The following is a 24,889-nucleotide window of genomic DNA, read 5'->3' as shown; positions in this document are numbered from 1 at the left end:
CCACGATGCCAGGAGTCGTATTCCACGTTTAGGCCTTCAACTTTACTCCAAGATTATCTTGGTCTTCTAGATCGTACGCCAAATGGTACTAGGAATACTGCCGTTATTATTTAGTCCTTAGAGAAGTTTGCTCCTTTTTATCTTCTGCATCCAACTTTGGCTGTAGAGCCTAGATTTTCTGGCTTCAGGCCTTTTTGTGTTATTTTTCAGTTAAGGATTATCCTGATGTCACCATTAAAGATTGTTTCTTGGACTTGTAATTTGCACAATTTATGATTACCATTTAGGGAAGAGGGTGTACAATGTTCCCTTACTCCTCTACAGGCATAACTAGTTGTGTCACCTTCTCTTGGACATCTTTTCCTATTCTTCAGGCAGAATTGATCATTCTTTTCATATTGCACAAAATGCTTACGTCTTTATGATAACTGTTCAAATTCTGCCTTGTATAATGTTGTCTTTTTCTTCTATGTTTGATATCTAGGTGTCAAGCATTTTTCTGAAGAAATATTTATTTTGGGTCTACTATTTATTATACCCTGTGCTAGGTATAATGAGACAGATGCAAAGATAAGAAAAACCGTGCCTTGAAGGAGCATAAATGTGTAGAAAATGACTAAGGCAAAACTACCTTTTTTTGCGCTCTTGATATGTGTGATGTACTTTATATACTTGTTGGAATAGGTAATGTTGCCATTAAATGAAGAAATGAGACTTAGTGAGAAGCAATATAGTATAGTATATTATTACTATAGCATAGAATGTATAATACAGAGGTTAAGAGTATGGACTCTAAAGCTAGACTTCTGAGGTTTGAAGTAGCTCTGCTGCTTACCAGCTGTATGACTTTGGTAAATTTTAACCTCTCTGTGCCTGCCTCTTAGGGTTGCTATGAAGAGCAAATTCAAGTTAAGCTCTTCGAACACTGCCTTGCAGATGGTATTAGCTGTGTTGTTGAAGAGATTTAGTAATTTGCTTAAGATTACTACTAAATGGCACAACCTAGTTTGGTCTCAGTTCTGACTCCAAAGCCGGCACACTTAAATATTATGCTGTACTGCCTCACTAAGTGTATATGACAGGTTCTAGCATTGGTAGGCAAGTTGTGAGGGATTTCTGTCAGGGCATTAGGAACAACTGCAAGGTGTAACTGGCATTTAAGCTGGATCTTCAGTGACCTCATTAATAGCATCATCTTTGTGGGTTGGTTGAAAATTGATAAGTAAAAATGAAGGGAAAGGAAGAACATTGAACACTTGCGAATCTTTGTGATGGGCTCTGAGGCTACAGAGATAACACTTGCCTACAAAGTGTTTACTGGCCTAAGAGAGAAAAATGTTGATCACTACAGAGTAGTTTGGTAAATACTATAAGAAAATTATATGCCAAGGGAACAGAAACATGAAACTTAGAATGAGGAGACTATCCTGTACTTCTGTTTCCCTAATATGAAATGATTTGTGGTTCGGGATCAGTGCAGCTGGGGCCCTTAGGGTCATTAGGAAGTTTACGTGGTCAAATTATCCCCTTAACTCCCAAACATTGTTGGAAGGGGGTGGAAGGGGTTGGATAACATGGGGATGGGGTGAGGGAGAGTTATGAGATAAGACTGTTATCTGTACACGGTAACTGGGGAAAAGAATTGACAGTGAATAGATACTAAGAGCTGATCAAGTGAAAAGAGGGAAACAAGTTTGGTTTTACTCTTCTAAAAAGTTGCTATCATTTGCATAACTTTTCAATTTATACCTAATTACATATCATTAAGTGTGATTAATTTGTGTGCATTTTAAAAAAAACATTTTTAATTGAGAAATATAACATATATACAGAAAATGTTAACTTTCAAAGTACAGTAACAAGTAGTTACAGAGCAAATTTCAAAATGTTATGGATTACAGTTCCACAATTTCAGTTATTTCCTTCTAGCTTTTCTAATACATTAGAGACTAAAAAGAAATATCTGTATAATGATTCAGTGGTCCTAATCCTTTGTTAAATCCTATCTTGTCTGTTACTTCTCCTCCCTCTCATTTGATCACTGTCTCAATCTTCAGGGATGTCTAGGCAATGATGACTCTAACTTGTTCATATTGAAAATGGGTATTGACATTATGGGGAAAGGGGATGCAGCTGGTTGATGTTCTTGAAGAGACTGGTGCCTCAGTTTGGGGACCAGCTGGCATAGGAACAATCAGGAGGTTTTAAGTTTCTGAAGAATAAACTTAGTGAATGAAACTTTCATAGAGTCTCAGATAGAGACCTAGGTATTCTTAAGTTTTTTCAGGAATACTGTTGGTTGGGACCTGGCATACTGTGACAATTTGCAATATCTAGCTGAAACTTATATTAGCGTAACTCCCAGAACAGCCTCTCAACCCTATTTGAAATCTCTTAGCCACTGAAAGCTTATTTTGTTATATTTCTTTTCCTCCTGTTGGTCAAGAAGGCATTCTTAATCTCATGATGCCAGGGCCCACCTCATCCCTGGGAGTCATGTCCCATGACGCCAGGGAGACTCACACCACTGGGAGTCATGATCCACGTAGTGGGGAGGATAATGAATTTATTTGCAAAGTTGGGCTTTGTTCTGGTTTGCTAGAGCTGCCATTATGCAAAATAGCAGAAATGCATTGGCTTTTATAAAGGGGATTTATTAGGTTACAAATTTACAGTTCTAAGGCCATAAATTGTGTCCATACTAAGGCATCAAGAGGATATCTTCACTGAAGAATGGTTGATGGCAGCGTCCAGAACACCTCTGTTAGCTCGGAAGGCACACGCCTGGTGTCTGCTGGTCCTTTGCTCCCGGGTTATGTTTCAATATGGCTTTCTCCAAAAATGTCTCTGGGCTCCTTTCACTCAGCTCCTGTGCATCCTTGCTTCTTTCTCCCAGGGTGTTTCTCTCTAAGCACCTGGGAGTCCTCTCTTAGTTTCTCTGGGGCAAACTCTGGGCTTTATCTTTTAGTCTAGCATCTCCAAACTCCTTCTGTCCGCATTTCCATGCATCAGCAAGCATCAGCTCTCAAGCTTCAGAAGTCTATCTTAGCTGCTTTGAGCTCCTTCTGTCTGTGAGCTCTCTTTTAGGACTCCAGTGATTTAATTAAGACCAACTCTGAATGGGCAGGGCCCACACCTCCATGGAAATAGTTCAATCAGAGGTTCCACCCTAATCAGTCTGCCCCCACAAGTTTGCATTAAAGAATATGGCTTTCTTGGGGACATAATATGTCCAAACCGGCACAGGCTTAGAGAGGAACAAAAGAGGTTCTTTGAAAATGATGCTTAGACATAATTATAGGTAGGCTTAGACTTTCCTTTACCAAAGTAAGTTTCGTAAGAGGAAGCCTCAAGATCAAGGGCTTGACTTATTAAGTAGGGGGTCCCTGCTTTCACATAGCGTATATTTTATTCAAAATAAATAATCAGCGTCTCACATCCTTACTTTGTTGTACCATCCTGCGCACTCTCAATTTTCAACAATATCATAACCCCAAACATCCCATAACTCTTATCTTCCCCCAATTATTTGCACCTAGTATTGGTGTGGTACTATTAAGATATTTCTATTAAATATAGTCCATATCTTGCAATAGGTAATTTTTCCCATACACCACTCTATTGTTAATTCTTGGTACAAGTGTCACACCTCTGAAGTAGACCATGCAAGAACTTATTTATATTTATAGTGCTGATCTGTGAGATACTTGGCTTAAAACAACCCTTTCAATCATGTTTACCTTCAATAAGGCACTGTCACTTATAATCCTATTAGCAAACTATCATCCCCATCCATTCCCATATCTTTAAGTTCAACATTGTTAACAAGTCTATGCATATTAGGCAACTGATCCCCCTTCTCTAGCTTCTGCCTATCTCTAGGTCCACTATTTTCTATATTTGAAGACTGATTTTACATTATCTGGGGGTTCATATTAGTGAAATCATATACTGTTTCTCCCCACCATCTAAAAAATATATATATTTATATAAAGTTTCAGTATTCATAGACTTTTGTTAAATTGTAATCTAGTTTGTTGCTACCCTTTCCTCTCACTTAATCACTTTCTCCATCTTCAAGGGTGTCTAGGCAGTGAGCACCCTAATTTGTTCATGTTGAAATCCCATTAACGAACCACAGTCAAACCTGACCATTCCCATACCATTAAGTGTTGACAATATGGGGAAGGGGGCTGTATTTGATTCTTGTTCTTAAAGAGGCTGTTGCCTCTGGGTTTTAGGACTTGTCTGGTATAGGAACATTGGTGGATTTAAGTTTCTGAGAGATAAAACTTAGTAAGTGAATCTTTGATAGACTCAGGTAGGGACCTAGGTATTTGGGGACTACTTTTGGTTAGGACATGGCATTCTGTAGCTATTTGGGATGTCCAGTTGGAGCTTGCATAAGAGAAACATCCAGGATAGCCTCTCGACTATTTGGGATCTTGCAGCCACTGTGACCTTAGCTTGTTACCTTTCTTTTTTCCTCCTTTTGGTCAAATAGGTATTTTCAGTTCCTTGCTGCTAGGGCCAGGCTCATTCCTGGGAGTAACGTCGCATGTCACCAGGAGATTCATGCCCCTGGGAGTCATGTCCCTTGGGGGGGGGGGGTTAATGAATTTATTTGCCAAGTTGGGCTTAGAGAAAGGCCACATCTGAGCAACAAAAGAGGTTCCCTGGAGGGTACCTCTCAGGCGTAAGTATAGGAGGGCTCAGCCTCCCATTTACAACCCTAAATTTCACAAGAGCAAGCCTCAAGTCAAGGGCTTGATTTATTAAGTAGTGGGTTCCTAATTTCACTTAATATATATTCTATCCCAAGATAAATGGTCAGTTTCTTACATTATCTTCACTTAGTTGTACAATCATCATCACTCTCAACTTTAAACATTTATCATAACATAATACATCCCAGAGCTTTTATCAGCTGCTAATTATTCATCTCTTTTATTAGTGTAGTATTGGTAAGATACTCCTATTAAATATAGTCTTTAATATGTAATGGGTAGTTTTTCCATACTACTCTCTTGTTAACCCTCTGCGTCAGTGTCATACCTTATATCATGTTAACTCTTATATAGGTTTGTGGTGCTACTCTGTAGGTTACATGTTTTTAAAAAACCATTTATGAACATGTTCGCCTTCAGTGCATCACTGATACTTGTAATCCCATTAACAAACCACAGTCACACCTGACCATTCCCATACAATTAAGTTCACCCTCATTAACATATCTGTACATATTAGATTATTATTCCCCCTTCACTAGTTTCTGTCTATCTCTAGGTCCCCTTCAGTTCCTTTTATTTTTTAAAATACATATATTTTTAAATTGATATTGTTCATATACCATACAACGATCCAAAGATCCAAAGTATACAATCAGTTGCCCATGGTACTATCATACAGCTGTGTATCCATCACCACAATTAATTTTTTTCAATTTTCAGAACATTTTCATTACTCCAGAAAAGAAATAAAGACAAAAAAAGGAAACTCAAATTTTCCCATACCCCTAACCACCCCCCGCCTCCATTATTGATTCATAGTTTTGGTATAGTACATTTGTTACTGTTGATGAAAGAATGTTAAAATACTACTAACTGTAGTATATAGTCTGCAATAGGTATATATTTTTTTCCTATATGTCTATTATTAACTTCTGGTTATAGTGTCAGACATTTGTTCTAGTTCATGAGAGAGATTTCTAATATTTGTATAGTTAATCACAGACACTGTCCACCACAAGATTCACTGTTTTATACATTCACATCTTTTAACCTCCAACTTTCCTTCTGGTGACATACGTGACTCTGAGATTACCCTTTCCACCACCTTCACACACCTTTCAGCACTGTTAGTTATTCTAACAGCATGCTACCGTCACCTCTGTCCATTTCCAAATGTTTAAGTTCACCCTAGTTGAACATTCTGCTCATGATAAGCAACTGCTACCCATTCTTTAGCCTCATTCTATATCCTGGTAACTTATATTTCATGTCTATGAGTTTACATATTATAATTAGTTCATATCAGTGAGACCCTGCAATATTTGTCTTTATGTGTCTGTCTGATTTCACTCAATATAGTGCCCTCAAGTTTTCTTCATCAACCCTTTTTTTAAAGACGGTTTTGTTCACACACCATACATTCCATCCTAAGTAAACAATCATTGGTTCCCTTTATAGTCACATATTTATGTATTCAGCACCATCACCACTATCTTTATAAGGACATCTCCATTTCTGCCACAAAGAAGGAGGAAGAGTCAAAGAACACAGAGAGACAAAAGAAAAAGGAAAAGAAAGAGAGAGAGAGAAAAAAAATGACAGCTAGAAAGCAACAAAAGGAAAGATAGCATTAAACTAAAGTAGAATAAAGAGTCAGACAACATCACCAATGCCAGGAGTCCCATACCCTTCGCCTATCTCTCCCCCTCCACCTATATGCATTTAGCTTTGGTACATTGCCTTTGTTATATTACAGGAAGCATAGTACAATGTTTCTGTTAATTATAGTCTCTAGTTTGCATTGATTGTATTTTCTCCCCAATCCCACCCTATTTTTAACACCTTGCAATGTTGACATTCATTTGTTCTACCACACTTAAAAACATATTTGTACCTTTTATTACAGTCTTTGAGCACCCTACGTTTCACTGAGTTATACAGTCCCAGTCTTTATCTATCGTCTTTTGTTCTGGTGTCCCACATGGTCCTAACCTTCCTCTTTCAGCCATACTCACAGTCATCTTTGTTCAGTGTACTTACATTGCTGTGCTACTATCTCCCAAAATTGTTTTCCAAACCTCTCACTCCTGTCTTTTCCTTCTGTCTGCAGTGCTTCCTTTAGTGTTTCCTGTACGGCAGATATCTTGTTCACAAACTCTGTCATTGTCTGTTTGCCAGAGAATATTTTAAGCTCTCCCTCATATTTGAAGGACAGTTTTGCCAGATACAGGATTCTTGGTTGGTGGTTTTTCTCTTTCAGTATCTTAAATATATCACGCCACTTCCTTCTCATCTCCATGGTTTCTGTTGAGAAATCCGCACATTGTCTTATCAAGCTTCCTTTGTATGTGATGGATCACTTTTCTCTTGCTGCTTTTAGGATTCTCTCTTTATCTTTGACATTTGATAACCTGATTATTAAGTGCCTTGGCGTAGGCCTATTCAGATCTATTCTGTTTGGGGTACGCTGTGCTTCTTGGATCTGTAATTTTATGTCTTATATAAGAGACAGAAAATTTTCATTGATTATTTCCTCTATTATTGCTTCTGCTCCTTTTCCCTTTTCTTCTCCTTCTGGGACATCCATGACACATACATTCCTGCTTTTCATTTTGTCCCTAAGTTCCCGGAGAATTGCTCGTATTTTTCCATTCTTTTCTCTGTCCTTTTGTGTGTAGGCTTTTAGGTGCCTTGTTCTCCAGTTCATGAGTGTTTTCTTCTGCCTCTTGAGATCTGCTGTTGTATGTTTCCATTGTGTCTTTTATCTCTTGTGTTGTGCCTTTCATTTCCATAGATTCTGCCAGTTGTTTTTTTGAACTTTTGATTTCTACCTTATGTAGGCCCAGTAATTTCATTATGCAGTTCATCTTTTTTGCCAAATCTTCCTTAAACTTTTTGAATTGATTTAGTATTAGTTTAAATTCCTGTATCTCAGTTGAAGTGTAAGTTTGTTCCTTTGACTGGGCCCTAACTTTGTTTTTCTTAGTGTAGGTTGTAGTTTTCTGTTGTCTAGGCATCTGGTTTCCTTGGTTACTCCAATCAGGTTTTCCCAGACCGAAACAGGCTCAGGTCCTAGAAGGAAGAAATATTCAGTATCCGATTTCTCTGAGGGTGTGTCTTAGAAAATTGATATATCCTTTGAGGCCTCAAGTCACTGTGTTTTTCTGCCCAGCAGGTGGCACCTGTCAACCTGTAGCTCCAAACTGGTGTAAGGAGGTATGGCCTGCAGCTGTTTTCCCCCAGGCTCTGGGGTCTGGTTCTGAATGGAAGGCAGGTAGTAGAAGCTGGGCCCCACCTCTTTCCTCTTAGGGAAGACAGACCACCTAGGGAGAGGTCATTAGCATTTGAATGGTCTCTCTCTGCCTGTGCTGTCTCCACCCTGGAATGGGTCAGAGTGCTGGGAACTAAAAATGGCTGAGGCTTTCTCCACTGAGCCGAAGCAGGGACAGAAAACCCCCTTCAGGGCCAGTCCGTGGCCACCCTCCATCTCTCCAAGGTCAGTAGTCACCCAGAGCCTCTGTCTGCTTGTTGGGGATTCATAGCTTATATCGAGCAGCCCACGTTTTTTAATTAAAATCCCAGTTGAGGCTCAGCTGAGCTGTATTCACTTGCTCGGAGAGAGCTGCTGTCTAGCACCATGAGGCTTTGCAGCTCGGGCCCTGGGGGGAGGGCGCTCCTGGCTTGGATCTGCTGTTTTCATTTACAGATTTTATGCTGCAGTCTTGTGCATTCCTCCCAATTCAGGTTGGTGTATGATGAGTGGATGGTCACGTTGGTCCCACTGCAGTTATTCCGGATTATTTACTAATTGTTCTTGGTTGTTCGTTAGTTGTTCCAGAGGGACTAACTAGCTTCCACTCCTCTCTATGCTGCCATCTTAGAGCCCTCTGCAGTTCTTTTAAAACCTGAGTTCCTTGCCTCCTGCCCCTGCTTGGGGCACAGAGGGTGGGCGGGTGGATGGAGGCTGTGCACACTGGTGCTCGTGGCTCCGGTGCCCCGGGCTCGACCACCACCCTGCTGCAGTGGATGTGAGGAAATTTGTATGCATTTTAAATGATTTTTTTGGTTGTTTAAGTTTTTGTTTCATAATTATAAACTTAACTTTGCTATCCAGTTAGACTTGGAATGGGGTAGATAATGTAGAACCCAAAGAACTGCAGCGAGAGCACAAAGATGATAGGACACTGAGAACAGACCAGGGGAGGTGGGGTGCTCTCTTGAGCTACAGAAGGAATGGTCTGGTGGTTAAGACAAACACAAATCAAATTTTTTATGCTTGTCTACAGTCGGCAATGGTGATCTTTTTGCTGGTCTTGCCATTCCTGGACCCAAAGCACTCCATGGCTTCCATAATATTCATGAATATTATGAATGTTCCATAATATTCTTTCACCTTGCCAAGGACCATGTGCTTGCCATCTGTGGTAGTTTGTAGCTATTATGTGCCCCAGAAAAGGCCGTCTTCTTTTTTTTTAAGTTACATTTTTTTTTTCTTTATTAGAGAAGTTGTGGGTTTACAGAACAATCGTGCATAAAATACAGGGTTCCCATATACCACCCTTTTATTAGCACCTGGCATTGGTGTGGAACATCATTTGTTACAATGGATGGTAGCACATTTTTATAATTGTACTATTAACTATAGTCCATGGTTTAACTTAGGGTTCACTGTTTGTATAGTGCAGATCAATACTGGGTTTTGCGTCTTGAGTCTGTCACATAATAATTGCATCATCTTGAGGAACTGAGTTTGCTGTGACAGGGTTTTTCTCATGCGCCTCAATTCCTTCCCCCACAAGGCTGCCCTAGAGAAGACAAATAATGTCCACACAAGTGGGGTCAAGTCCTGCAAACAAAATACCTGTTCCAGAAGTTATTTGTATTAGTCCTCACCAAATCCAAAACTCAGGTTAAGGAGGAAGAAGATGGTGCTAACATAGTGGTCTCTCTCTCTCTTAAGATGAGACAGAGTCAGTCAGACTTGGGTTAAAATTCCAGCTCTGCCATGTGTTAGCTGCAAGACCCTGGGTAGCATCTAGCAGTCATCTGAGGGAAGAATGAATGGGCAGTGGGAGGAAGAAAAAGCCTTTGTGAAAAGAGTTAGGCCTAGCACACAGTAACTTTCCCAAACCTTTAGTTTCCTTTCTTTTCTGATTCTGCTAAAGCTAATAAAACTGTTCTCTCAATGAAGTTGTAAAACTTTTCTCTCAATGAAGTTGTACAACTTTTGTAGAAGACAAATAATGGAAAATGGCTCTTTTCTAGGGACCTCAATAAGAATTTTATTCTTTCAACCAATTAACTTGTAGTGCCTTGCAAAAAAAAAAAAAAATTACAATTAGATCCACATAAACCTTTTGTTTTAATAAACAAAGCATTTTCATGGCTTAGGTTTTAAATCAGTTACAGATAAGGAAAACTTCTAGGCCCAAACAGGTAACAGTGAAGCTACTACAGCTGGAAGGTATGCATGCCCCACCTGTGTTTTTGATAGAGCATACCTGATACATCATTCTCTAGACTAGACTACAAGAGCTGGAGAAGAGCAGAAGACTCAGGGATGTTCATGCAACCATCATCCCGTCCCTTGCCCTTCACGCTGCAGAACCAACGGAGAGTTATATTACTTTTAAATGAACTAGAGGTAGGCTCCTGATCATTTTAAGAGAAACTTTCTCCCACTGTTAACAGTTGGGCCAAGGGCATTAGCTACAGAAGGGTATTCTACTGATAAGTACAGAACAATATTAGGACAGCAAAGAGGAGGTTACAAAGATAATCATGGTTCTTTAAATATCAGGAACTTCCGTATCAGCAGCAGAAGAGTAAAATGAATTCCACCTTCCAAAGGCTTAGTCCAAAAACTTCCTGTTGGCATTTGCACCAAACAAGGCTCCCCATATTTCTGGCATTATTTACTGGGCTATTAAATCCAGCTGGCTTTCTAGGGTATTAGAAACCTTTATTTTATGATCTCCACTATAGATCTCAACACCACCAGCTATATCCTCAGGCAGGTAGGCCTCCTGATCAATTTGAACATCAATATCTTTTTTGGTGGCAATTTTGTACATAGGAATCACTTTTTGCACTGCTTCCTTTACCAGAGGGAAATCCTGTTTCCTGCAACAAATAATCATTTGGGGCTCTAGCAACTGGTACAAACCATAGAGGACCAGTCCATCTAGCAGTACCTGTTACCTGGTTGTGTCTTTTCCCAGCTTGCTGAGTCTCTGCTTTGCTTCATTTAGTAGGTCTTCGATAAGGTCTTCTCTGGCTCTGAGGACTTTGAACCTTGCTTGATTAATCAAATTGGACATCTGAATCTTCTTTTGCTGCTCAGTGTGCTTTTCTTTCTTCTCATAGTATTCCATAATCTTCAGTCTTTGGGTTTGCACAAGATGACCTTTCTCAATGTTAAACTCTTCTTCTGCCTTTGCATCTATTTCTTCTGCTTTCTCATTAGCTTCTTGTTCAATGAAAGCCATCATGTGTTAAATCTGCTTTTGCATGTCAGCATCACTGAGGGCCATGGCGAAAGCGATGCTAGCTGGGTGAGCAAAAACCTCAAGTTTAGATTTGAATAGGGCGTTGGGAGGAATGGGAGAAGAAACCCCTACCATGTTCTTTTAATCCATTCCTGTGGGTGCAGACCTATTATGGGTTTGAACTTTTGATTAGGTTGTTTCAATTGAGATGTGATCCACCCAATTCAAGGTGGGTCTTAATCCTTTACTAGAGTCCTTTATGAGGGTAAAAGACAGCAAAAGCCCGGAGAGCTCAGAGAGAAACACCCAGAGAACTTTGGAGAGAGCTTACAGAAAAAGCCCCCATTAGAGCTTAGAGACAGAAGAGCCGTGGAGATACAAAGAGAAGACCCATGGAAGCTTAGAGAGGAGGCCACTGGAACCAGGAGCTGAAAGCAATGAAACCCAGGATCAAAGGATCAGCAGACTCTGGCCATATACCTTGCTCTCTGAGGGAACTCTGGATGCCAGTGGCCATTCTTCAGAGAAGGTGTTGACCTGTTGATGCCTTAATTGGAACATTTTCTTGGCCTTAGAAATATAAATTTGTAAACTAATAAATCCTCATTGTAAAAGTAAACCCATTTCTGGTAATAGTGCATTCCGGCGGCTTTAGCAAACCAAAACACCAACCACTCAGTATTAGCAGTGCAGATGGAAAACTGGGAACCATTTGTGTTGGGTCCAGCATTGGCCATGGATCCGTATGCTTCAGGGTGAAGTTCTCATCATCAGTCTTCTCCCTGTAGATGGATTTGCCACCTGTGCTGTCATAGTATGTGAAGTCACCACCCTGGTACATAAACCCAGGAATAATTCTGTGAAAGCAGGAACCCTTATATCCAAATCCTTTTTCCCCAGTGCTCAGAGCACAAAAATTTTCTGCTGTCTTTGGGACTTTGTCTTTAGATAGCTTGAAGGAGATGTGGCCCAAGGACTAGCTGTCAATGGTGATGTTGAAGAACACAGTGGTGTTGACTGTGGCTGTGGGTGGGGACTGCGGTGGTGTGTGGCAGCATCTGCAAGGCCTTTACTTGATTTTTTACTTACCACCTTTGTAGTGAAATTCTTTATTACAATAAACTGCGTCTGTGTAAACTGTGCCATTTGATACATTTTTGCAGTTATGTACGCTAACTACGATCAAGATACAGAACCTTGCCATAATCTATCCATTTGTTCATGATTTTAGAATGGAAGTATAAAGTAGTGCAGATGTGAAGTTATCCTTTTTAATTATGGCACTCTTTATTAGACTACAGTGTACTTTGATGGTAAAAAAAAAAATTGGTAGAATTAGAAATAGTGTATTAGAAATTCTGAAAAGTTCTGGTAATCCCATGAAGGAGTATTATGCATGTCTAAGCAAAAAATAAAATTTATTTTTTAGTTTAAAAAAGTTGAAAAGTATTGGCTTAGAGTCTAAAAGAGCACAGAAGGGAGTGTTACCAGTGGTGTGCTGGTAAACATTTAACAACTCACTGGAGGGTGGTGCTGCTTATTTGTAGAATTTGCCTTTTTCTGTGGTATAAATATTCAACATAGCTGATGTCAGGCTACTAACACATCACTGAATGCGGAATTAGGAAGAGAAGTGCAGTAGTGTACAACTATATATTTCTGCCTTAAAGATATAATAGACAAAAATAACCTCAAGAGCATAGATAATAGTAAAATGTAGTGAAATGTTTGGGAACTAATTTTTAGTATTCTTTTGTTTTAATATTATTTAACTGTACTAGTTTTTTTAATTCAACTTTATTGAGACATATTCATATACCATGCAATAATCTATGGTGTACAATCAGTTATTCACAGTACCATTATATAGTTGTGCATTCACCACAATCAGTTTTTGAGCATTTTCATTACCATCCACAAAAACAAATAAAGAATAAAAGTTAAGTTAAAAAAGAATACCCAAAACATCCTATACCCCCCCATCCCTCCCTATTATTCATTTACTTTTTGTCCTCATTTTTGTATTCATCTGTGAATACACTGGATCAAGGGAGTGGGAGCCACAAAGTTTTCACAATCATACGGTCACACAGTGTAAGCTATATAGCTATATAATCGTCTTCAAGAATCAAGGCTACTGGATTGCAGTTCAACAGTTTCAGGTATTTCCTTCTAGCTATTCCTATACACTAAAAACTAAAAAGGGATATCTATATAATGCATAACAGTAACCACCAGAATGATCTCTCACTTTATTTGAGATCTCTCAGCCACAGAAACTTTATTGTATTTCATTTCTCTTCCCCCTTTTGGTCCAAGAAGGCTTTCTCAGTCCCACAATGCCAGGGCCAAGCTCATCCCCTGGATTCGTGTCCCACGTTGCCAGGGAGATTTACACCCCTGGGAGTCACATCCCAAGTAGTGGGGAGGGCAGTGAGTTTACTTGCAGAGCTGGCTTAGAGAGAGAGGACACATCTGAGCAATAAAAGAGGTTCTCTGAAGGTGACTCTTAGGTACAATTTTAAGTGGGCGTAGCCTCTTCTTTGCAGTAACAAACTTCATTAACGACAAGCCCCAAGATGGAGGGTTTGGCCTTCTAGATTGGTAGCTCCAAGTGCTTGTAAGAATATCATGAATTCCCCAGGAATGAAGAAATGTAATATTTTCACATTTCACCCCAGTCCCTCAAGGGGACTTTGCAAATACATTTTTATTCTCTGCCCAAATTACTCTGGGATGTATCGGGGCTTCATGCTAACCTATAGAAATCAACCAGATTTCACTTCCTGTTCAGTGTTGCATGTAATTATGTTGTTTGAACCAACAGATCATGCAAGTTAAATTGTATAGTGTGTTACAAAAACTATAGATTTTGCACCTAATAAACATCTCTTCCTTTGGTCTCACACAGAAGTTGAAGTTGTTTTTTTTTTTTTTTTTTTTTTTTTTTTTTTTTTTTTTTTTTTTTTAATCATCATTTTATTGAGATATATTCACATACCACGCAGTCATACAAAACAAATTGTACTTTCGATTGTTTACAGTACCATTACATAGTTGTACATTCATCACCTAAATCAATCCCTGACACCTTCATTAGCACACACACAAAAATAACAAGAATAATAATTAGAGTGAAAAAGAGCAATTGAAGTAAAAAAGAACACTAGGTACCTTTGTCTGTTTGTTTGCTTCCCCTACTTTTCTACACATCGATCCATAAACTAGACAAAGTGGAGTTTGGTCCTTATGGCATTCCCAATCCCACTGTCACCCCTCATAAGCTACATTTTTATACAACTGTCTTCGAGATTCATGGGTTCTGGGTTGTAGTTTAATAGTTTCAGGTATCCACCACCAGCTACCCCAATTCTTTAGAACCTAAAAAAGGTTGTCTAAAGTGTGCGTAAGAGTGCCCACCAGAGTGATCTCTCGGCTCGTTTTGGAATCTCTCTGCCACTGAAGCTTATTTCATTTCCTTTCACATCCCCCTTTTGGTCAAGAAGATGTTCTCCATCCCACGATGCCGGGTCTACATTCCTCCCCGGGAGTCATATTCCACGTTGCCAGGGAGATTCACTTCCCTGGGTGTCTGATCCCACGTAGGGGGGAGGGCAGTGATTTCACCTTTCAAGTTGGCTTAGCCAGAGAGAGAGGGCCACATCTGAGCAACAAAGAGGCATTCTGGAGGAGACTCTTAGGCACAAATACAGGGAGGCCTAGCCTCTCCTTTGCAGCAACCGTAGAAGTTGAAGTTTTAAAAACATTGTCCATGTCATCCTTTACCCTTTAGTCTGATTTACCTTAGTCCTAACCAAGTCCGTTTCATTCATATCTCTAATTGAAGTCTGATCTCTTTTTTTCAAGCTCCTTAATATTTGCTGTATGGGGTAATGCTGACAGTCATAGCTGCTGGACTCTGACTCTGAGTTTCAGGTGTCACACAGATACCTGAAAAGGATGCTGAATTTTGTCAAATGCTTTTTCAGCATCTATTGAGATCATCGTTTGATTTTTCCTTTTTGATTTGTTAATGTGTTGTATTACAGTGATTGATTTTCTTATGTTGAACCATCCTTGCATGCCAGGAATGAACCCTACTTGGTCATAGTGTATGATTTTTTAAATGTGTCTTTGGATTCGATTTCTAAGTATTTTGTTGAGAATTTCTGCATCTATTTTCATTAGGTAAATTGGCCTGTAGTTTTTCTTTCTTGAAGCATCTTTATCTGGTTTTGGTATTAGAGTGATATTGGCTTCATAAAATGAGTTAGGTAGTGTTCCATTTTCTTCAATGTTTTGAAAGAGTTTAAGTAAGATTGGTGTCAGTTCCTTTTGGAAAGTTTGGTAGAATTCCCCTGTGAAGCCATCTGGCCCTGGGCTTTTATTTGTAGGAAGCTTTTTGATGACTGATTGGATCTCTTGGCTTTTGATTGGTTTGTTGAGGTCTTCTATTTCTTCTCAGGTCAGTCTGGGTTGTTTGTGTGTTTCCAGGAAATTATCCATTTCCTCTAAATTATCTAGTTTGTTGACGTACAATCGTACATAGTATCCTCTTACGATTTTTCTTTTTTTTTAAATATCTGGCTGTATGCCCCTTCTGGTAGGGACCACATTATATATTTTTTATTATTATTAATATTTATTCACATACCATACAATTATCCAAAGTATATAATCCATTAATCACATTAGCATCATACAGTTGTTGATCACCCTGATCTATTTTTTTTTAAACATTTTCATTGTACCAGAAAAAGTGAAAGCAAGGATGAAAAAAAAAAGAGTAAAAACAGAACAGCCAAAATTGTTGTTTCCCCCATTCTTCCTTTAGTTGTTTTTTTTTTTTGCCCCATTTTTCTCCACATCCATCCATACATTGGACAAAGGGGAGTGTGATCCACATGGCTTTCCCTTCTTACTACTTTTTAGATTTCTTCGGGATCCACAATAATGTCGCCTCTCTCATTTATTATTTTGTTTATTTTGGTTTTCTATCTTTTTGATTTTGTCAGTCTAGCTAAGGGCTTGACAGTCTTGATCTTCTCAAAGAACCAACTTTGGGTTTTATTTATTCTCTTGTTTTTTGTTGTCTGTATCATTTATTTCAGCTTTAATCCTTGTTATTCCTTTTCTTCTACTTGGTTTAGGATTAGCTTGTTCTTCATTTTCTAGCTTCTTCACTTGTTCCATTAGTTCTTTGATTTTAGATCTTTCTTCCTTTTTAATGTATTCATTTAGAGCTATAAATTTCCCCCTCAGTACCACCTTCGCTGCATCCCATAAGTTTTGATATGTTGTGCTCTCGTTTTCATTCGTCTCTAGATATTTAGCAATTTCTCTTGCTGTTTCTTCTTTAACCCACTGTTTAGGAGTGTGTTGTTTAACCTCCAGATATCTGTGAATGTTCTAGATCTTTGATGGTTATTGATTTCTAGTTGTATTCCATTGTGATCAGAGAATGTGCTTTGAATAATTTCTATCTTTTAAAATTTATTGAGGTTTGTTTTGTGGCCCAGCATATGATCTATCCTGGAGAAAGCTCCGTGGGCGCTAGAGAAGAAAGTATATCCTGGTGATTTGGGATGTAATGCTCTTATATGTCTGTTAAGTCAAAATCATTTATCACGTTTAATTTTTCAATTTCCTTTTTGTTCCTCTGTCTGGTTGAGCTGTCTGTAGGGGAGAGTGATGTATTGAAGTCTCCCACAGTTATTGTGGAAACATCTGTTGCTTCCTTCAGTTTTGCCAATGTTTGTCTCATGTACTTTGGGGCACCTTAATCGGGTGCATATACATTTATGATTGTTATTTCTTCTTGTTGAATTGTCCCTTTTATTAGTATATAGTATCCTTTTTTGTCTCTTATGACATCCTTTCATTTAAAGTCTATTTTATCTGAGATTAATATTGCTACTTCTGCTTTCTTTTGGCTGTAGCTTCCAGGGAATATTTTTTCCCATCCTTTCACTTTCAGTTTCTTTGTATCTGTGGGTCTGAGATGAGTCTCTTATAAGCAACATATTGATGGTTCATATTTTTTAATCCATTCTGCCACTCTGTATCTTTTAATTGGGTAGTTTAATCCATTCACATTCAGTGTTATTACTGTGAAGCCAGTTCTTGAATCAGCCATCATATCCTTTGGTTTTTATTTGTCAGATATATTTTATCCCCTCTATTTCCTTTAGTGTATCCTTACTAAAACTCTTTAATTCTGTGCCCTTCTCCATACTTCTCTCTCCTTTCTTTCTCAGCCGGTAGGGCTCCCTTTAATATTTCTTGTAGGGCAAGTCTCCTGTTAGCAAATTCTCTCAGCATTTGTTTGTCTGTGAAGATTTTAAACTCTCCCTTGAATTTGAAGGAGAGCTTTGCTGGATAAAGAATTCCTGGTTGGCAATTTTTGTCTTTCAGAATTTTAAATATGTCTTACCACTGCCTTCTCACCTCCACGGTGGCTGCTGAGTAGTCACTACTTACTCTTAGTTGTTTCCCCTGTATGTGGTGAATTGCTTCTCTGTTGCTGCTTTCAGAACTTGCTCCTCTTCAGCATTTGACAATCTGATCAGAATATGTTTCAGAGTGGGTTTATTTGGATGTATTCTATTAGGAGTTCACTGTGCATCTATGATTTGTGTATTTATATCATTTAGAAGCATTGGGAATACTTTTCCTAGTCCTTTACTCTTCTCTTCCCCTTCTGGAACTCCAGTGATGCTTGTATTTGTATACTTCATGTTGTCCATCATTTCCCTGAGATCCGTCTCAAATATTTCAGTTTTTTTCTCCATTCATTCTTTTGTGCTTTCATTCTCCAAAACATTATCTTCAAGTTTGGTTACTCGTTCTTTGGCTTCGTCTAATCTGCTATGTGTTTCCAAAATCTTTTTAATTTGATCAGCAGTTTCTTTTATTTCCATAAGTTCCTCTGTTTTTTTTATTTACTCTTGAAAATTCTTCTTTATGCTCTTCTAGGATCTACTTGATGTTCTTTATATGCTGAGCCATGATATTGATGTTTGTGATTACTTCTTTGATTAATTGCTCCAAGTTCTGTGTCTTCTCAGGTTTTTTGATTTGGGCATTTGGGTTATCCATATCTTCTGGTTTCTTCATATGCTTTAAAATTTTGTTGTTTTTGGCCTCTTGGCATTTGCTTATCTTGATGGGGTTGTTTTAGGATATGCAGGCTTATTTGAACAATTATCTATAATTTGGCAGAGCTACAGCTTTGTGGAGCACACTTTCCCTGACCTGCCAGTAGATGGCGCACCCAAGCCACCTCTTACCCTCAAGACAGTTCTCTCCAACCTTGTCTGTACAGCTAGTTAGGGGTGCAAATCTTGTGGAGGTCCAACCAGTGCACCAGTTTTCTGTGTGCAGTTGGGACCGCTAGCCCTGAGGATGGGGGGCGTGCCCTGTGAAGACTGGTAGGGAAGACAGCTTTAAGATCCAGTACTCCCAGCCGTTCCCAGGGCTGCAGCTGGAATCTCCTGGGGATGTAGCTCATGTCTAACCCTTCCGCTCAGATTCTCCACAGTCCCTCTCTGCCGTGGGCCCACATGTCCCTGGGATTGGTGTAGGCTTCTTGGCACTTCCTTGCAGGACCCCTGCCTTTAGGCTATGCACTTGCAGGCTTCCACGGAGGAGGGTTGTGTACCTGCACAGGCGAGCAGAATCCCTGAGGAAGCTCTGGGCCAGGGTTCCGTGAAGAGCATCTTATCAGCCCGCTGAAAAGATGGTGTACAGTGTGTGGAAACTTCACACTTCTCTGGTACTCTGCCTCCTGCAGTGTCTGGTTCCTTGCTTGGGAGCTGTTGGCTGCAGGTGTGCGAAGGGCCATCACCCATGCCAGATACTGAGGTGGGTGCCTGAGGTATGGAAGGCACTCCCCACCTCACTCGGCTGAAGCTCTCACCACTGGCTCCGCAGCCACTCTTGGGTATTTAAACTAATCCGCCTCCAAACACCGTCCCTAGGTTTCTCTCCATCATGGCACAGCTTGGCTGCCATTTCCCCAGCAGCCTCAAACACTCACACATTTCCAAACACGGTCTCTCAGTTTCTCAAAGGGCGCAGTCACTGTGGATGCAGAAGACCTTGCCCAGCCAGTGGAACCCTGGAATCGTTATTCTGGAGCACTTTCCGTCCTCTATCCAGTCTTTCATGGTGGAGAATTTTGCTCTGTCTCTCCTAATCTGCCAGTTTGGATCCCCCTCTTCCTTTTTTTTTTTTAATCATTTTATTGAGATATATTCACATACCACGCAGTCATACAAAACAAATCACACTTTCGATTGTTCACAGTACCATTACATAGTTGTACATTCATCACCTAAATCAATCCCTGACACCTTCCTTAGCACACACACAAAAATAACAAGAATAATAATTAGAGTGAAAAAGAGCAGTTGAAGTAAAAAAGAACACTGGGTACCTTTGTCTGTTTGTTTCCTTCCCCTATTTTTCTACTCATCCATCCCTAAACTAGACAAAGTGGAGTGTGGTCCTTATGGCTTTCCCAATCCCATTGTCACCCCTCATAAGCTACATTTTTATACAACTGTCTTCGAGATTCATGGGTTCTGGGTTGTAGTTTGATAGTTTCAGGTATCCACCACCAGCTACCCCAATTCTTTAGAACCTAAAAAGCGTTGTCTAAAGTGTGCATAAGAGTGCCCACCAGAGTGACCTCTCGGCTCCTTTTGGATTCTCTCTGCCACTGAAGCTTATTTCATTTCCTTTCACATCCCCCTTTTGGTCAAGAAGATGTTCTCCGTCCCACGATGCCAGGTCTACATTCCTCCCCGGGAGTCGTATTCCACGTTGCCAGGGAGATTCACTCCCCTGGGTGTCTGATCCCACGTAGGGGGGAGGGCAGTGATTTCACCTTTCAAGTTGGCTTAGCTAGAGAGACAGGGCCAAATCTGAGCAACAAAGAGGCATTCGGGAGGAGGCTCTTAGGCACAACCATAGGGAGGCCTAGCCTCTTCTTTGCAGCAACCGTCTTCCCAAGGGTAAAACCTGTGGTAGAGGGCTCAACCCATCAAACCACCAGTCCCCTATGTCTGTGGTCATGTTAGCAACCATGGAGGTGGGGTAGGCGAATACCCCTGCATTCTCCACAGGCTCCTCAAGGGGGCACTGCATCTTCTTTTTCCTTGTTTTTTTTTTTTTTTTAACTTTCCCTTCTTTTTTAAATCAACTGTATGAAAAAAAAGTTAAAAAGAAAACAAACATACAATAAAAGAACATTTCAAAGAGACCATAACAAGGGAGTAAGAAAAAGACAACTAACCTAAGATAACTGCTTAACTTCCAACATGTTCCTACTTTACCGCAAGAAAGTTACCTAATATAGCAACATTTCTGTGAACTTGCTCCTACTATATCCATCAGAAATTAACAGACCATAGTCATTCCTGGGCATCCCCAGAACGTTAAATAGCTTATCTGTTCTTCTTGGATTATTGTTCCCCCTTCCTTAATTGCTCTCTATTGCTAGTTCCCCTACATTCTACATTATAAGCCATTTGTTTTACATTTTTCAAAGTTCACATTAGTGGTAGCATATAATATTTCTCTTTTTGTGCCTGGCTTATTTCGCTCAGCATTATGTCTTCAAGGTTCATCCATGTTGTCATATGTTTCACGAGATCGTTCCTTCTTGCTGCCGCGTAGTATTCCATCGTGTGTATATACCACATTTTATTTATCCACTCATCTGTTGAAGGACATTTGGGTTGTTTCCATCTTTTGGCAATTGTGAATAATGCTGCTATGAACATTGGCGTGCAGATATCTGTTCGTGTCACTGCTTTCCGATCTTCCGGGTATATACCGAGAAGTGCAATCGCTGGTTCGAATGGTAACTCTATATCTAGTTTTCTAAGGAACTGCCAGACTGACTTCCAGAGTGGCTGAACCATTATACAGTCCCACCAACAGTGAATAAGAGTTCCAATTTCTCCACATCCCCTCCAGCATTTGTAGTATCCTGTTTGTTTAATGGCAGCCATTCTAACCGGTGTTAGATGGTATCTCATTGTGGTCTTAATTTGCATCTCTCTAATAGCTAGTGAAGCTGAACATTTTTTCATGTGTTTCTTGGCCATTTGTATTTCCTCTTCAGAGAACTGTCTTTTCATATCTTTTGCCCATTTTATAATTGGGCCGACTGTACTATTGTCATTGAGTTGTAGGATTTCTTTATGTATGCAAGATATCACTCTTTTGTCAGATACATGGTTTCCAAAAATTTTTTCCCATTGAGTTGGCTGCCTCTTTACCTTTTTGAGAAATTCCTTTGAGGTGCAGAAACTTCTAAGGTTGAGGAGTTCCCATTTATCTATTTTCTCTTTTGTTGCTTGTGCTTTGGGTGTAAAGTCTAGGAAGTGGCCGCCTAATACAAGGTCTTGAAGATGTTTTCCTACATTATCTTCTAGGAGTTTTATGGTACTTTCTTTTATATTGAGATCTTTGGTCCATTTTGAGTTAATTTTTGTGTAGGGGGTGAGGTAGGGGTCCTCTTTCATTCTTTTGGATATGGATATCCAACTCTCCCAGCCCCATTTGTTGAAAAGACCATTATGACTCAGTTCAGTGACTTTGGGGGCCTTATCAAAGATCAGTCGGCCATAGATCTGAGGGTCTATCTCTGAATTCTCAATTCGATTCCATTGATCTATATGTCTATCTTTGTGCCAGTACCATGCTGTTTTGGCAACTGTGGCTTTATAATAAGCTTCAAAGTCAGGGAGTGTAAGTCCTCCCACTTCGTTTTTCTTTTTTAGAGTGTCTTTAGCAATTCGAGGCATCTTCCCTTTCCAAATAAATTTGATAACTAGCTTTTCCAAGTCTGCAAAGTAGGTTGTTGGAATTTTGATTGGGATTGCATTGAATCTGTAGATGAGTTTGGGTAGAATTGACATCTTAATGACATTTAGCCTTCCTATCCATGAACATGGAATATTTTTCCATCTTTTAAGGTCCCCTTCTATTTCTTTTAGTAGACTTATGTAGTTTTCTTTGTATAGGTCTTTTACATCTTTGGTTAAGTTTATTCCTAGGTACTTGATTTTTTTAGTTGCTATTGAAAATGGTATGTTTTTCTTGAGTGTCTCTTCAGTTTGTTCATTTCTAGCATATAGAAACATTACTGACTTATGTGCATTAACCTTGTATCCCGCTACTTTGCTAAATTTGTTTATTAGCTCTAGTAGCTGTATCATCGATTTCTCAGGGTTTTCTAGATATAAGATCATCTCATCTGCAAACAATGACAGTTTTACTTCTTCTTTTCCAATTTGGATGCCTTTTATTTCTTTGTCTTGCCGGATTGCCCTGGCTAGCACTTCCAGCACAATGTTGAATAACAGTGGTGACAGCGGGCATCCTTGTCTTGTTCCTGATCTTAGAGGGAAGGCTTTCAGTCTCTCACCATTGAGTACTATGCTGGCTGTGGGTTTTTCATATATGCTCTTTATCATGTTGAGGAAGTTTCCTTCAATTCCTACCTTTTGAAGTGTTTTTATCAAAAAGGGATGTTGGATTTTGTCAAATGCTTTTTCAGCATCTATTGAGATGATCAATTGATTTTTCCCTTTCGAGTTTTTAATGTGTTGTAATACATTGATTGTTTTTCTTATGTTGAACCATCCTTGCATGCCTGGAATGAACCCCACTTGGTCATGGTGTATGATTTTTTTAATGTGTCTTTGGATTCGAATTGCAAGTATTTTGTTGAGGATTTTTGCATCTATATTCATTAGGGAGATTGGCCGGTAGTTTTCCTTTTTTGTAGCATCTTTGCCTGGTTTTGGTATTAGATTGATGTTAGCTTCATAAAATGAGTTAGGTAGTGTTCCATTTTCTTCAATGTTTTGAAAGAGTTTGAGTAAGATTGGTGTCAGTTCTTTCTGGAAAGTTTGGTAGAATTCCCCTGTGAAGCCATCTGGCCCTGGGCCTTTATTTGTGGGAAGATTTTTGATGACTGATTGGATCTCTTTGCTTGTGATGGGTTGGTTGAGGTCTTCTATTTCTTCTCTGGTCAGTCTAGGTTGTTCATATGTTTCCAGGAAATTGTCCATTTCCTCTACATTATCCAGTTTGTTGCCATACAGTTGTTCATAGTATCCTCTTATAATTTTTTTAATTTCTTCAGGATCTGCAGTTATGTCACCTTTTTATTCATTATTTTGTTTATATGGGTCTTCTCTCTTTTTGATTTTGTCAGTCTAGCTAGGGGCTTGTCAATCTTGTTGATCTTCTCAAAGAACCAACTTTTGGTGATATTTATCCTCTCTATTGTTTTTTTGTTCTCTATGTCATTTATTTCTGCTTTAATCCTTGTTATTTCTTTTCTTGTACTTGGTTTAGGATTGGTTTGCTGTTCATTTTCTAGCTTCTTCGGTTGATCCATTAGTTCTTTGATTTTGGCTCTTTCTTCCTTTTTAATATATGCGTTTAGTGCTATACATTTCCCCCTTAGCACTGCTTTTGCTGCATCCCATAGGTTTTGGTATGTTGTGTTCTCATTTTCATTCGTCTCTATATATTTAGCAATTTCTCTTGCTATTTCTTCTTTAACCCACTGATTGTTTAGGAGTGTGTTGTTTAACCTCCAGGTATTTGTGAATTTTCTAAGTCTCTGATGGTTATTGACTTCTAATTGTATTCCATTGTGGTCAGAGAATGTGCTTTGAATAATTTCAATCTTTTTAAATTTACTGAGGCTTGTTTTATGTCCCAGCATATGATCTATTCTGGAGAAAGTTCCATGAGCACTAGAAAAGTATGTGTATCCTGGTGATTTGGGATGTAATGTCCTGTATATGTCTGTTAAATCTAATTCATTTATCAGATTGTTTAGGTTTTTCAATTTCCTTATTGGTCTTCTGTCTGGTTGATCTATCTATAGGAGAGAGTGATGTGTTGAAGTCTCCCACAATTATTGTGGAAACATCAATTGCTTCCTTTAGTTTTGCCAGTGTTTCTCTCATGTATTTTGTGGCACCTTGGTTGGGTGCATAGACATTTACGATTGTTATTTCTTCTTGCTGAATTGCCCCTTTTATTAGTACGTAGTGGCCTTCTTTGTCTCTCAAAACATCCCTGCATTTGAAGTCTATTTTATCTGAGATTAATATTGCTACACCTGCTTTCTTTTGGCTGTAGCTTGCATGAAATATTTTTTTCCATCCTTTCACTTTCAGTTTCTTTGTGTCCCTGTGTCTAAGATGAGTCTCTTGTATGCAACATATTGATGGTTCATTTTTTTTTATCCATTCTGCGAATCTATATCTTTTAATTGGGGAGTTTAATCCATTTACATTCAACGTTATAACCGTGAAGGCATTTCTTGAATCAGCCATCTTATCCTTTGGTTTATGTTTGTCATATTTTTCCCCTCTGTCTATTAATATCCTTTATTGTACCCATTCCGAATCTCTTTAGTACTGAACCTTTCTCCAAGTCTCTCTGTCCTTTCTTTGTTTCTCTGTCTGTAGGACTCCCTTTAGTATCTCCAGTAGGGCAGGTCTCTTGTTAGCAAATTCTCTCAACATTTGTTTGTCTGTGAAAAATTTAAGCTCTCCCTCCAATTTGAAGGAGAGCTTTGCTGGATAAAGTATTCTTGGCTGGAAATTTTTCTCACTCAGAATTTTAAATATA

General features: G+C 39.2%; 1 protein-coding gene and 1 pseudogene across 2 annotated transcripts in view; one reads left to right on the top strand and one right to left on the bottom strand.

The window, feature by feature from the left end:
- SEC11A (SEC11 homolog A, signal peptidase complex subunit) overlaps window positions 1–24,889 on the top strand; it is a 56,595-nt gene that overhangs the window by 1,520 nt on the left and 30,186 nt on the right. The window lies entirely within an intron of this gene.
- Window positions 10,583–11,229, bottom strand: LOC119531654 (annotated as a pseudogene).

Source organism: Choloepus didactylus, chromosome 4 (assembly GCF_015220235.1).
Source record: "Choloepus didactylus isolate mChoDid1 chromosome 4, mChoDid1.pri, whole genome shotgun sequence".
Taxonomy (NCBI): Eukaryota; Metazoa; Chordata; class Mammalia; order Pilosa; family Megalonychidae; genus Choloepus; species Choloepus didactylus.
This window is presented reverse-complemented; position numbering and strand designations above follow the sequence as displayed.